Source organism: Canis lupus, chromosome 8, assembly GCF_048164855.1.
Source record: "Canis lupus baileyi chromosome 8, mCanLup2.hap1, whole genome shotgun sequence".
Classification (NCBI taxonomy): domain Eukaryota; kingdom Metazoa; phylum Chordata; class Mammalia; order Carnivora; family Canidae; genus Canis; species Canis lupus.
The window spans coordinates 10,137,459-10,150,765 of record NC_132845.1 but is presented as its reverse complement, the minus strand read 5'-3'; the positions used below and the strand labels follow the sequence as shown (position 1 = coordinate 10,150,765).

General features: G+C 32.2%; 2 long non-coding RNA genes across 8 annotated transcripts in view; one reads left to right on the top strand and one right to left on the bottom strand.

The window, feature by feature from the left end:
* Window positions 1-7,694, bottom strand: part of LOC140637530 (uncharacterized) — an 87,980-nt gene extending 80,286 nt beyond the window's left edge. For all 7 annotated transcript variants that reach the window (XR_012034622.1, XR_012034621.1, XR_012034619.1 and 4 more), the window contains exon 1: window positions 7,505-7,694. This is a non-coding gene — a long non-coding RNA (uncharacterized lncRNA). The remainder of the gene's footprint in view (window positions 1-7,504) is intronic.
* Window positions 1-13,307, top strand: part of LOC140637531 (uncharacterized) — an 86,400-nt gene that overhangs the window by 54,964 nt on the left and 18,129 nt on the right. The window lies entirely within an intron of this gene.

The following is a 13,307-nucleotide window of genomic DNA, read 5'->3' as shown; positions in this document are numbered from 1 at the left end:
CTTGATGGGTAATCTGAGAAGCTAATTTCTACAAAATATTTTTTTTTGGTTGGTTGGTGTTGATTTTTTTAAATGAAGAATGGAGAGGATGGCTTTTAAAGGACACCTATATTGTTTGACACAGGCAAAATCATAATGAGATAGAGCAATCACTGACCTTGAAAGCAAAGCTATAGCTTATTTACTAGGGTATGTGTTTTTTAGTGAATCCATGCTTTAATTATTTTTTAGAAATACAGATATTTTATTGAATTCTTTTGAAATGAAACTTAAGGGTTTATACAACATTGTCATAATATTATAGTAGATTTCTAATAGTACAATGCAGTAAAGCATCTAATTATTTTGTACCTTTTGAGCAATCAGCTGACTTGTTTCTATGACTCAAGAGCAACATAGCCATCATTCATCAGGAGTAAGATAAATTGATCAAGGTGTTTTTGCTATTACTTACAGGTTAAAATAAATTTCAGGTTACAAGGTGCTAAACTCTAACCTAAACATAAACAAGCAGTGTGCTTTCTACCTCAGATTTCATCACTCAAACTGAGTCGATATTGTTAGTGTAATAAGTTTTACTAAACGTGCAGAACTTGGAATATGAAATACCTAACGGTTTTAAGGTATATTGTTTCATTGACTTCCCTTATTTAGTAATACAAGTGGAAACTCCAATCACACATTCAAAATCATTAAAATATACAGTATAACAAAAGAAAAATGGTCTTTATTCTGATTTCCACTTAATATAACCAGAACATTTCAGATAATTTGAAAATATCCACAGTTGAATTTGTCAAGACAGTTCAAATAAATGGAGATCCCTAAAGATAAATGGAAAATTATGACACTGGTGTACATTTCTACCTCCCTAAAAAATTAACCTTCTAAACTTATATATTCAATTTCCACATAAAACTGAAATATATTCTTATACAACAAGCTCAAGCTTTTTATTTTTATTATTTCACTTCTTAAAAAACTGAAATCTCTGGTTAAGATTTCTTTAGTGACATTTTTAATATTGAATAAATCAAATCCCTAGTCTCCAGAGCATTGTATGTCTTGTATTTTGAAGTTGTGCCACATAAATAAATTGTTTTTCTAATCCCTTTATATTTTTTAAAGTATATGAAAAGTTTAACCTAATTTGTACAAAATCATCAAATTTTTATTTCCTAACTCTTATTTTATTTGCAAGCAAAACTCAATTTCCAAAGATATGGATTGTTACTTATATAACTGGATTGTGGACTACAAATCAATATATTTGATATTATTACAGTTAACGTTTCAGAAAATTGTGTCATGAATGGCACTATGCATTGGTTGTATTTTTATTCTTTTTAATAATTCAGTTTTAGTTCTAATATCATATTTTTATTTTGAAGTAATTTTTCTAAGTAGAAGGAAATGACATGGTGAAATGGGATGTAACAAATCATACAAAATAATTTATCTACCTGGCTAAGTTATGTTTTTTCTCCAATATTAGTTTTTATAATGTCAGTATTTATATCCCCTCCAAAAAATGAAAAATAATTTTATTAGTTTATTTCATTTACATGCAAGTGTCAGAAATGATTCTTTAAAGATAATTAAAGAAGAATAAGTCACTAAGTTCGATAATTAACTATAATTTATTAAGCACTCCTATACACGTTATCTCATTCAAACAACTCTGTGGTGTAGGCAACAACATTACCATGTCATGGGTTATAAAAAGGACTTTCACAGGCTTGTCTAAGCCAACACCTTACATATAGCTGATCTGAGATCCAAATATATTCATCTGACTAGTGGAATAATATTTCTTCCACTGTATTGAGCAACTAAGAGCCAATATTTATTGTGCACCTGTTGTTTGTGTTTTTGTAAAGCTTTGGGGTTTTAAATCAAACTTCATCCTCTCTGCCTTTTTGGCTCTCTCTCTCCCCTCTTTCTTGCACACATGAGTGCATACACACAATGCCTATCATTTTACAGATGAGGAAATTAAGCAACAGAGAAATTAAATAACTAACTTGTTGCAATAGTTAATAACCTAGTATGTGGCAAAACTAAAATCAAAGCATACAACATAGTATTTCAAGTTCAGGCTGTGGAGAAAAAAATGCCTAAATCCTATCTGTGATTTACCATATTATTCCTGTTTAGTGTTCTGGGGGTGATAGTCAGTGTTTCAAAAGTGCATGTCTTGTGGTTTAGCTAATTGTCTTTATTTTTTGTAATTATATTGAGCCTCCCTTTCTAGTATATAGACTCTGATTTATTATATTGATTTTCCCCATATTTTAGAAATGATTTACATTTCATTAAGTCCTGGTCATCTCTTTACTAATTGATTTCTATCTCAATGTTTGATTTTAATCAGGTAGTTAATTTATAACTACTAGAGTTGACATATAGCAGACCTACATACAGATATTCTTGTCTTTTCTTACACTAAAAGTGTTTCCTAATCAAAAGAGACACTCTCCAGGATAGATCACAAGGTAGCCCACAAAACAAGTCTTAACAGATTTAAGAAGATTGAAATCATATCAAGTACCTTTCCAACCAAAATAGAATAAAGCTAGAATTCAATGGCTAAGGAAAAGTGGAAAGCTTGCAAATGTGTGGAAATTAAACAACACACTCTTGAACAATGATTGGGTCAAAGAGAAACTCAAAAAGGAAATTAGAAAGTATATTGAATCAGATAAAAATGAAACACAAAATACTAAAATATATGGGATTCAGAATAAGCAGTTATAAGAGAAAAGTTTATAGTAGGAAGAACCTATAAGAAAGATCTCAAATCAACAACATTTACATCTCAAGAAACTAGAACAAAATAAGCCCAAAAAGTTTTGCAAAAGGAAGGAATTATTAAGGATTAGAGCAGAAATAAATTAAATAAATGATAGAAAACATTAATAGCACTAAGATTTGCTGTATTGACAAAATTGGCAAATCCTTAGCTAACATAAGAAAAAAAAAAAAAGAAGACTCAAAGAACAAAAATAGAAGAGGGGAGACATTATTTCTATGTCCCAGAAATAAAAAGGATCCTAAAAGACTACTCTAAACAATTATATGCCAACAAATTGAATAATCTAGAAGAAATGGACAAATTAGTAGAAACATACAACACATAATGACTGAATGAATCATGAAGAAAAAGACAAGCTGAACAGGTATATAATTAATTGAAGACAGGAAATATACATGTAATTTGTCATAAGTTATTGTTTATATATGATCAATTATATTTTTCTTACACTATTTCCTCTAAATTAGAAAACCTGTATATATAATATATATCAACATGCATGTATATATAAACATATATTTTATATATAAAATAGTTTTTAAATTATGCATTCTATTTTTGTTTGACAAATGTTCCTGTTCTTTAAAGCCATAATGGAATCAGAACTTTCCTTTTTTTTTTTTTTTTTTAAAGAAGGGATGCAATTTTCTTTTTTTATTTATTTTTTATTTTTATTTATTCATGATAGGCACACAGTGAGAGAGAGAGAGGCAGAGACACAGGCAGAGGGAGAAGCAGGCTCCATGCACCGGGAGCCTGACGTGGGATTCAATCCCGGATCTCTAGGATCGTGCCCTGGGCCAAAGGCAGGCACCAAACCACTGCGCCACCCAGGGATCCCAGAACTTTCCTTTTAATACTCATCCTTTTTGTTCCTTCTGGAGGACTTCTGGAGCTTTCCAGATAACTTCTAGACTTTGTCTTTAAACTCACTAGACTTTTATAGTGAGACAGATGGATTATCTTTTCCAATTCTTCTCCCCCTCCCTATAATTAAATTAGACATCCACATCCTTTGTCAAGTGGTCTTGCCATGCCTGCCTTTACAATAGGTAAAATATATAACACAGTCATACTGACTTTCAGTTTAGCCTAGAAATTTTCTTTAACTGTAGGAATGTAGTGTAAGTAGATGTGAAATAAGCAGAGTTGAGCTGAACTTGTTTGTTTTGACTTGTTCTTTTGTGATTCTACCAACTACATTGAGAATAGTCTAGAATTAGCAGACACGTGTGAGAAAAATAAATTTCAATTGCTTTTAGCTTTTGAAATCTGAGATTTTTAAGAAACATAATACTAGACAACGATTAAACCCACCAATAAAGTTATTTTATAATTACCCTTTTTAAAAGATGTTACTCATTTATTCATGAGAGACACACAGAGAGAGGCAGAGACACAGGCAGAGGGAGAAGCAGGCTCCATGCAGGGAGCCCAATGTGGGACTCGATCTAGCATCTCCAGGATCATGCCCTGAGTCAAAGTCATATGCTCAACCACTGAAACACCCAGTCAACCCTATAATTACCTTCTTATATAAATATTTCACATACAAAACCAAAACATATGAAATATAACAAGACGGTCACTATCAGTGAACTCATTATCCCACTTAAGAAATAATTCATTGCCAAAGCCACTGAAAATCCCTATTGATTCCTTCCTGATAACTTTATTTCTCTTTTATTAGGCATTTTGTGTTTATCATTCTATTGCTTAGCTGTAGAATACTGTCATACATATATACGTACATTACATATGCAAAATAAATGTATATTATATGTGAATATGTCTCTATACAATTTTTAGACTTAACCATATTACTATGAATAAATTTCTTAGATTTTATTCATAGACTTATGATCAATTGATTTTTTTGACAGTAGTTGTATTGGTTGCTGAGTGTAGCTCTAAAAGCCATCAATCTTCTCTCTATTCTTTGTATTGAAATGTGGAAAGAAAACTAATTCGTTAGCCTCAACATGCCTAGAATAAGTACCCAAAAAAGAAACTTTATTTTATTTTTTGTATAAGTTAAAGACTCTCTTTAAAGTGTTGTTCTTTTGATATCAGGATTTAGGATTTTAATGGCCTAACTGATTATAATTACAGACATTTGTTCCATTATACTCATGAATGATGAATGATTAAAAAGGCAGTCTATTGAATTCATATTTTTCTAATCTATTTTTAAATTAGAGAACTCTGAGGCAGTAATTTAGAGTAACAAAGCAAAGATTGTTTTATGGTCCCAGACTTCTCCTTTATTTAATTAAAATTGCTTTAAAAATAATTATTGGAATAGGGTGTTTTGTTTAACAGGATATTAGAGCACAACACCTTACTGAGTATGCTTTTGAAAGAAGTAATGCTATTTTTCCCAAAATTATATGAGGAAGGTTGCATATAGGATGCACATTTCCAAATGTAATGTATACAGTGTTTTTCTTTGTTTTATGATAATGTAAATATTTAGTTTGATTTCAGGGTTTTGGTAGGTGGAACATGTACCTGAAATCAAAATTAAATTTGTTTTGTGAGACAAAGTTTTCTTTTTCTTTTTAAACTAAAAAAAAAAAAAATATCATATCACCAAATTAATTTCATGAAAATATTATCTTTTAATTACAACATGTAGTCTATGTTTAATCACAACATATACTGTATGTGTTATATGTTATGTAACATACATATTTTGTAAAGAAACATGTTTCTATTACAACATGTACATATTAGGACACATATCTCAAATGGTGATGGTCCTTATTGCATTTGTATTGAGATAGAAATGTTCAACTAAGAGTAGTTCAGTGTTTTTGCTAGTTTCTGAATGCCTTTTGCCGTAATTATTGGTGGCACTTTGGTGTGTGTACTCCACAGCTTAGCATCAGCCACAGAGAAGATGATAATGAACACAATTTAAAACATGAAACTTGGGGCAGCCCGGGTGGCTCAGCTGTTTAGCGCTGCCTTCAGCCCAGGGCTTGACCCTAGGGACTTGGGATCAAGTCCCATATCCGGCTCCCTGCATGGAGCCTGCTTCTCCCTCTGCCTGTGTCTCTACCAATCTCTCTCTGTCTCTATCTCTGTCTCTGTCTCTGTCTCTCTCTCTCTCTCTCTCTCTCCTTCTCTGTGTCTCATGAATAAATAAGTAAATAAAATCTTAAAAAAAATAAAACATGAAACTTGCAAATGCCCTGTGAAAGGGAGTATGGATTCATCATTGCTTGTTACTTTATTTGGACCTTCTTTGGGTTTTCATATCAGGTAGTACTACAAGATACAGGGATGTTCAAAAATATTTATTACCTTATTAAAGTAAACTGTCTTCCCTGCCGGTGGATGATACTTTATAGAAAAAATTCAAAATCCTATAAACTTCACGGTTGGAGTCCTGCCACTTTTTAGCTGACAACACTGTAACCATTACTTTTATTCTAATTTTAAGGACAGTAGTAGCAGCACTTCAATTAACCAATTAATCAAAATAATATTCAAGTTTCTGCACATCTAGTTCGTAAAGGCTCTCCCTATTGCACATTATTTCAAATGAATGCCACCTCCTGCTATGGTGGGTGTTCAGCTGTCCTAGAAAAGCACAGTAGTGAGCTCTTTTCATTGCAGTGAAAAAAGTTAACAACATTGACACTTAAGTGACCATAATTAGTCCATTGAGATGGATGTGGGAACTTTGTACCACTCCTAATGTCATTGTCACAGACTTATGACACCCTTTAAATTGCTGGAGTTCATTGGTTCATTTTCCAAATGGTTTTCTCACTTAGAATGCCTAGAAGCCCAATTTAAAAAAAAATAATAATAAGGTCTAGGCTACTTTCAAAAACAGCCTCAATTGAAGAAAGTCTAAAGGGAGGGCTTACATCTTTCACATTGCAGTGTTTTTCTCAGCGTTTGTATGAAAAAGACACATCAAATGACCATATAGAAAAAACACATCCTTATAATTGATAACATTAAATATTTAGCAGTGCAGAAGTGAAAATTTAGAGATGAGTTTTCCATGAATATGAGTTAAAAAACATAAAAAAGTAATAAAAAGGCAAGTTCTGCCCTATTCAAACCAGTTCTCCAAAAGGTTTGACATGTTTTATGAAACTAAGCTTGTAATAATAATAAGATATAAAATATCTTTTCAATTTACATATCGTGCAACTAACATACCAATTTTATTTTAATTCCTTTGTATAGTAGTAGAGAAAAATATGCTAGTGTGTAATTGTTTTTTATATGAATATTCCTATAAAAGTCTATTTTTAAAATGCAAATACTACTTTAAAAACTGCTTTAGCTAAATTTCCCTTAAAACGTAAGGAACTCAAAATGAACTATCAGTAAATACACCCTAAAATTCATAAGCAAATTATTGTGACTATAAAGGAAAGCAGGAAGTAGAAAAACAGAAGAGACAGGGTTATAACACACTAATAAGTATGAAAGAAGTGAAATACTGACTAACATAATGCAATTTCTCAGCTGTTCACTGTCTCCTTTGAGCTGGCATGGAAAGCAAACAAGAGCTATCAGAAATCAGAAGAGTTGGTCATCAAGTGAAGAAACGGTTGAATTCTTTGATTTTCCAAAGCAACAATATTATTTGTAAGGACTCCAGCAGTTACTAGAGGCACCCAAAGGTTTTAGAGAGGTTCAAGAACATAATATCAGACTCACACTTTCAGAATGTGTTGCTTCACATCAGAAGGAAACTTTAGTATGCAGCTGATTGGAGAGAACCTGGGACACAAACAACGTTATCAGAGATCTGTTTCTCCCTCTCTCAGTTCTGCGTATCTGGGAACATAATCTTCTGACTATAGTGATTTTCCATCTCCTGGAAAAGAGAATCACCCTCACTCTCAAATTAGTCACCCATCTTTATGATGCATGCTGTTACCTCAGTAACCTCAGAAGAAAGAGCTAATCATTCCATTTATTTATTTATTTTTAAAGTCCTAGCATTGACCTATCTTTTGTGATGTACCCATTCTAGAGTGAATTAGACTGGACAGAGTCACAAGAGTATTCTTGGGAAAATACCACCCCAAAAACATGTTATTGATTTCGTCATGAAAAAATAAAATTCTCCTACCAGAAAAATGATGAAAGAGGTACTGAGTCAATGAATACAGAAATTGAATAATCATCCCATAGAAAGAGAGGGATTCTGGACACTAAAATCACATGAAGTTGTTATTGGTCTTATGCAAGATTTTAATACAGATTAGCTTATAGATGTTTTGACATTAGACAAAAGTCACAAATAATTAAGAGAAGTCAAAAATGCTCACTCACATGAAAATAAGACATATCAAACTACCTTTCTTTATACTTTGGATGGGATGTCCAGATTGGTAAGTGAAAAATACCTTTAGAGATACAGTACTAAAATTTTAAACTACTGAGTAACAGGATGACATTTGTACTTAACTATTTTGCTAATGGCAATTTCTTAAATAGACTCACCAGAAAAATATTCACGATAGGGTCAATATTAAAGTGAAAGAAAGAGGAGTGCCTGGGTGGCTCAGTTGGTTACCTGTCTGCCTTTGGCTCAGGCTCTGATCACAGGGTTCCTGGGTCAATCCCTGCATCAGGCTCCCTGCTCAGTGGGGAGTCTGCTTCTCCCTCTGCCCTCCCCATGGCTCATGCTTTCTCTCTCTCTCTCTCTCTCAAATAAATAAGTAAATTAAAAAAAAATCTTCAAAATATGTAAAGTGAAAGAGTTTAATCCTAATCTTGATTAAGATCAAGATTTAATCTTGATCCTAATTCAAATTCTTTTCTCAGTATTTTGGATGAGCATATGAGAAATAGGCTAGTAATATGTTATAGAAAGCTTGGAGGGAAATGATATACTGCATATATTGCATACTGTCATATGTGAGGTCTCAAAAATATCTGAAAGGAATAGATAAGTAAAATGAACCTGATGAGATAAAAGTTAATCTAAATCTTCATGTTAAAAAACAAACCAACAAACCTTTTACATACACCATGAACCTTAGAACCTTAGAAGTAAACAATGAGGATTAACGGGAAGCTTTATCAAAAGGTCAAAGGAGGGGTGCCTGGGTGGCTCAGAAGGTTAAGCTGCTGACTCTTGATTTTGGGTCAGGTCATGATCTCACAGTAGTGAGACAGAGGCTCATTTCAGGCTCTGCGCTCAGCTCGGAGTCTGCTTTAGATTGTCTCTCCCCCCAGCCCCTGTTCTGTCAATTTCTCTCTCAAATAAAGAAATCTTAAGAAGAAAGACTAAAGGACATTAACCTGAAGCAATTTCAGCACACATTAGCGATGTTATATTTTCTGCTAAAATGAATTAAAATTATCATTGGATATATCAACAAAGTCTCATTTTCTGATAATAATAGGTGGTACTGTCATAATCTGAGAGATGTACTGATAGATTTGAGTATGTGAAGGGATGGATTATTGAGACAATATAGGATGTGACCGTATCTCGATTAAAGGGAATAATATTTAACAGAAAAGTAAAAACCACTTTACATACTTGAAAGACTTTTACACAGACTTGCTCTGTGTGCTTGTAAAAGTTATATCCAGAACTTGTATTTGGGTTGTAGAAGTCAGATGCACAATCAAAGACACTTTTCCCCTGAATTATGTATTTTTAGTTTTGAAGATATATTTCTATAATGGCTTTATTAATTATTTAATTTTCTACAATAACATGATTCAATATGATATTCAATATAATTCAATAATGACATCTTCTGGTGTCATTTCAAGACAAATCCACACAAAAGGTATATGGTTAGACGAGATAACTTTGAATCCCAGTTCAAAATATTAATGTTTTGGATTTCTTATAAAATTATTCATGACTGAGGAAGCAGGATATTGGAAGTATCTGGTTGAAAGAGTAGTTTTCAAGGCAGGTCACAGAGAAATGGCCTGGCTAGCTGGCAGTAGGAATTTGTGATCATTCCACAAAGAAATATATACCTAAAGACTGAAAAGCTCAGACTCTTTGGAGGTTTATGAGATAAGAAAGAAACTTCTGTCTCTAAAAATTGTTTTAGGAAATTCCAATACATAGACAGTCTTTAAAAAAAAAAACAGCTATGAAGAACAATGAAAATAGAGATTAACAGTTGTAGTTACAGTTAATAGCAATTAGGGATTGTTTTCTTCTTATTAATGAATACTTAGTACATTGGCATTCAATATGTAGGTGAATTGAAAATATATTTTTTTTAAAAAAAGGAATAGCTGACGTCCATTTGATACATCCTAAAGCACACATTTAAAGCCCTGTATGTTTTGTTTCATTTATATCCCCTATTCCCCAGCAGAGATAATCACTATTCTTAACTATATATGTAACTTCCCCTTGGTTTTATGCATTGTTTTTTTTTTGTGTGTGTGTGTGTGTGTTTAAAAAAGATTTTATTTATTTATATTATTTATTTATTTATTTATTTATTTATTTATTTATTTATTTAATAGTAAGATGGATAGCATAAGTGGGGGAAAATACAGGTGGAGAGAGAGAAACAGATGCCCCACTGAGCAGGGAGCCCAATGCGGGGCTCATCCCAAGACCCCAGGATCATGACCTGAGCTAAAGGCAGATGCTTAATTGGCTGAGCCACCCAGGTGCCCCTATGTATTGTTTTATCAAAACATTTATGTTTGTGTATATGTTTTGCATGCTTTGGTATTTATATAAATTGATTTCTGTATATATATTTTGCACATATTTTATATATACTCTTCTGCTACTTGCTTTTTTAGCTTAGGGATTTATCCATGTTGTTGTATAGCTGTAGTTCTTAGATTGTCACTACAGCACTGTATTCCAGTGTATTTTATAGACTCAGTCTTCTCCTGATGGAAATGTGTTTGTTTCCAGTTTTATGTATGACTCTTTGCACAAATACAAGTCCATTTTTACAGTCTTGGTTCTCAAAATATGTTATCCTGCCTGACCAGCAACATCATCTGGGAACCTGATAGATATGCAAATTCTGCATCACCACTCCATACTTTGCAAAATTAGAAATTCTTGGGTGAACTGGGGGCAGGGAGGCCCAGCAGTCTTTAAGCAATCTGTGTGGGTGAATCTGATACACATTCAATTGCAAAACCCATTGACTTAGAGCATATGTGAAGGAAAGAAATTACTAGGTCATAGTTCTTAAATCCTCAAGCTTATCAGACAACCTACATAGTTTTCTAAAATGCTGATACCAATTTCCAGTTTCATCAACAGTTATATGAGTTCCTATTACTCCAGTTCTTCAAAACATCTGGTGTTGTCTGATTTTTCCAAAAGTTTGCCTACATAATAAGTGTAAAATATTATCTCATTGTGAATTTAATTTGCTCTTCCACAATTTAAATGATAGGTGTGCATATTTTCTAATTTTATGAGATATTTTTACTTCTTCTTCTACGAACTTCTTTTAACTTCATTTTAAAATTGGATTCATGGGCAGGCTGGGTGGCTCAGCGGTTTAGCGCCGCCTTCAGCCCAGGGCGTGATCCTGGAGACCCAGAATCAAGTCCCACGTAGGGCTCCCTGCATGGAGCCTGCTTCTCCCTCTGCCTGTGTCTCTGACTCTCTCTTTGTCTCTCTCATAAATAAATAAATAAAGTCTTTAAAAAAATAAAATAAAATTGGATTCATTGTCTCTTTTGGTGGATGAATTTTTTAAAAATTGCTTTTGCTTTTTTTTCTTCCTTCTTTGGAATTGTAATATATCTCTATACTAATCATTTCTTGATTAAATGTGTGGCCAATATTGTATCCCAGTGTATAGCTTATCTTTTAGTCCTTTTTACAATGTCTTTTGATTCATTGGAGTTTTTTATTTCAATAGAGTTGAACTCATCATTTTCTTCTCTGATGGTTTCTACAAATTTTTAAAAAGGTTTTACTTTCATTCCAGTTATCATACAGTGCAATATTAACTTTCTCTGTACAATATAGTAATTCAACTCCACCATAGGACACCCAGCGCTCAACACATAACATGCTCCTTACTCTCCATCACCTATTTAACTCATCCTCCACCCACTTCCCCTCTTAAAAGAGGTTAAAATGGTTAAAACCATTTGTTTGTTCTCTATAGTTAAGAATGCATTTTATGTTTTGCCTCTCTCTCTTTTTTTTGCTCTATTTGCTCATTAGTATTGCTTCTTAAATTCCACATATGAGTGAAGTCATACAGTATTTGTGTTTGTTTCTCTGACTTAGTTCACTTAGCATCATACTCTCTAGCTTCTTCCAGGTCATTGAAAATGGTAAGATTTCATGCTTTTTATGGTTGAGTAATATATACATATATCACTTCTACCTTTATTCTTTTTTATCTTCACATCAAGTGTTGGGATAGGCATAGGGAAAGATTTTTTTTTTTAAGTAAATTCCAAGCCCAATGGGACTTGAATTCATGACCCTGAGATCAAGACCTGAGCTGAGATCAAAAGTCCAACCCTTAATGGACTGAGCTTTCTAGAATTTTTTATCTTGTTTAGAAAACTTCTTTGAGGACATGAAAATATTCTACACTTTTTTATTATAAAAATAAATTTCGAGGGTTCTTTAAATTTTTCATCTCTGAAATTTTCATCTGAGTGCTAAGTAAGGATCCTTTTTATTTCCATAAAAATATCCAGTTGCTCAAGAAAATTTTTTTTCAACAGCTCATCAGTCTCCAGTAATCTTCAATGGGATATTTCTTACATGCCAAGTTTCTGTATGTATATATATATATATATATATATATATATATATATGTATATATATGAACTTTTTAAAAGATTTATATTATTGTTCCATTGCTTAATACTTCAATATCTACTACAGTCTCTTTCTGCCTTAAAATAACTTTATACTAAGCCATAATACTATAATACATATTACTCCACCATATATTTTTCATCAGGAGCTTCTTAGTGACTTATGACTACAGGCACATACACAGACGCACAGACACACACACACATAGCATTTTATTTAGTTGGGCATTTAGCATGTAGATAATGGGAGAATTGATATCTTCATGATACTAATATTTTATCCATGAGTATGGTATATTTCTTCATTAATGGTTGTCTTAAAATCTTACCATAGACTTTCATAATTTTCTCCATAAAAATAAAACACAGTTGTGAAATACTACTGGGTTCTTCATATTATTTTTTATTGCTCTAATAATTATCGATGTCTATAAAAACAGTTGTCCTTAGGCTTTGCATTTTATTCAGAATGTTAATATATTCTCAAATAACTCTAGTAATTTATGTAAATTATTTTGAAATTTTAATGTAGACAAGTTTTTTTCTTTTTTCTTTAAAAAAATCTTGATAGTTTTTGTTTTTATTATTTGTTTTTGTTGTTGTTTGTTTGTTTGTTTTTGTACTGACCAGGACTTCCAAAACCATTTTGAAGAGAAGAAGTAATACTTGTATATTTTCTCATATACATCTTTTTTAAGTATTTTTT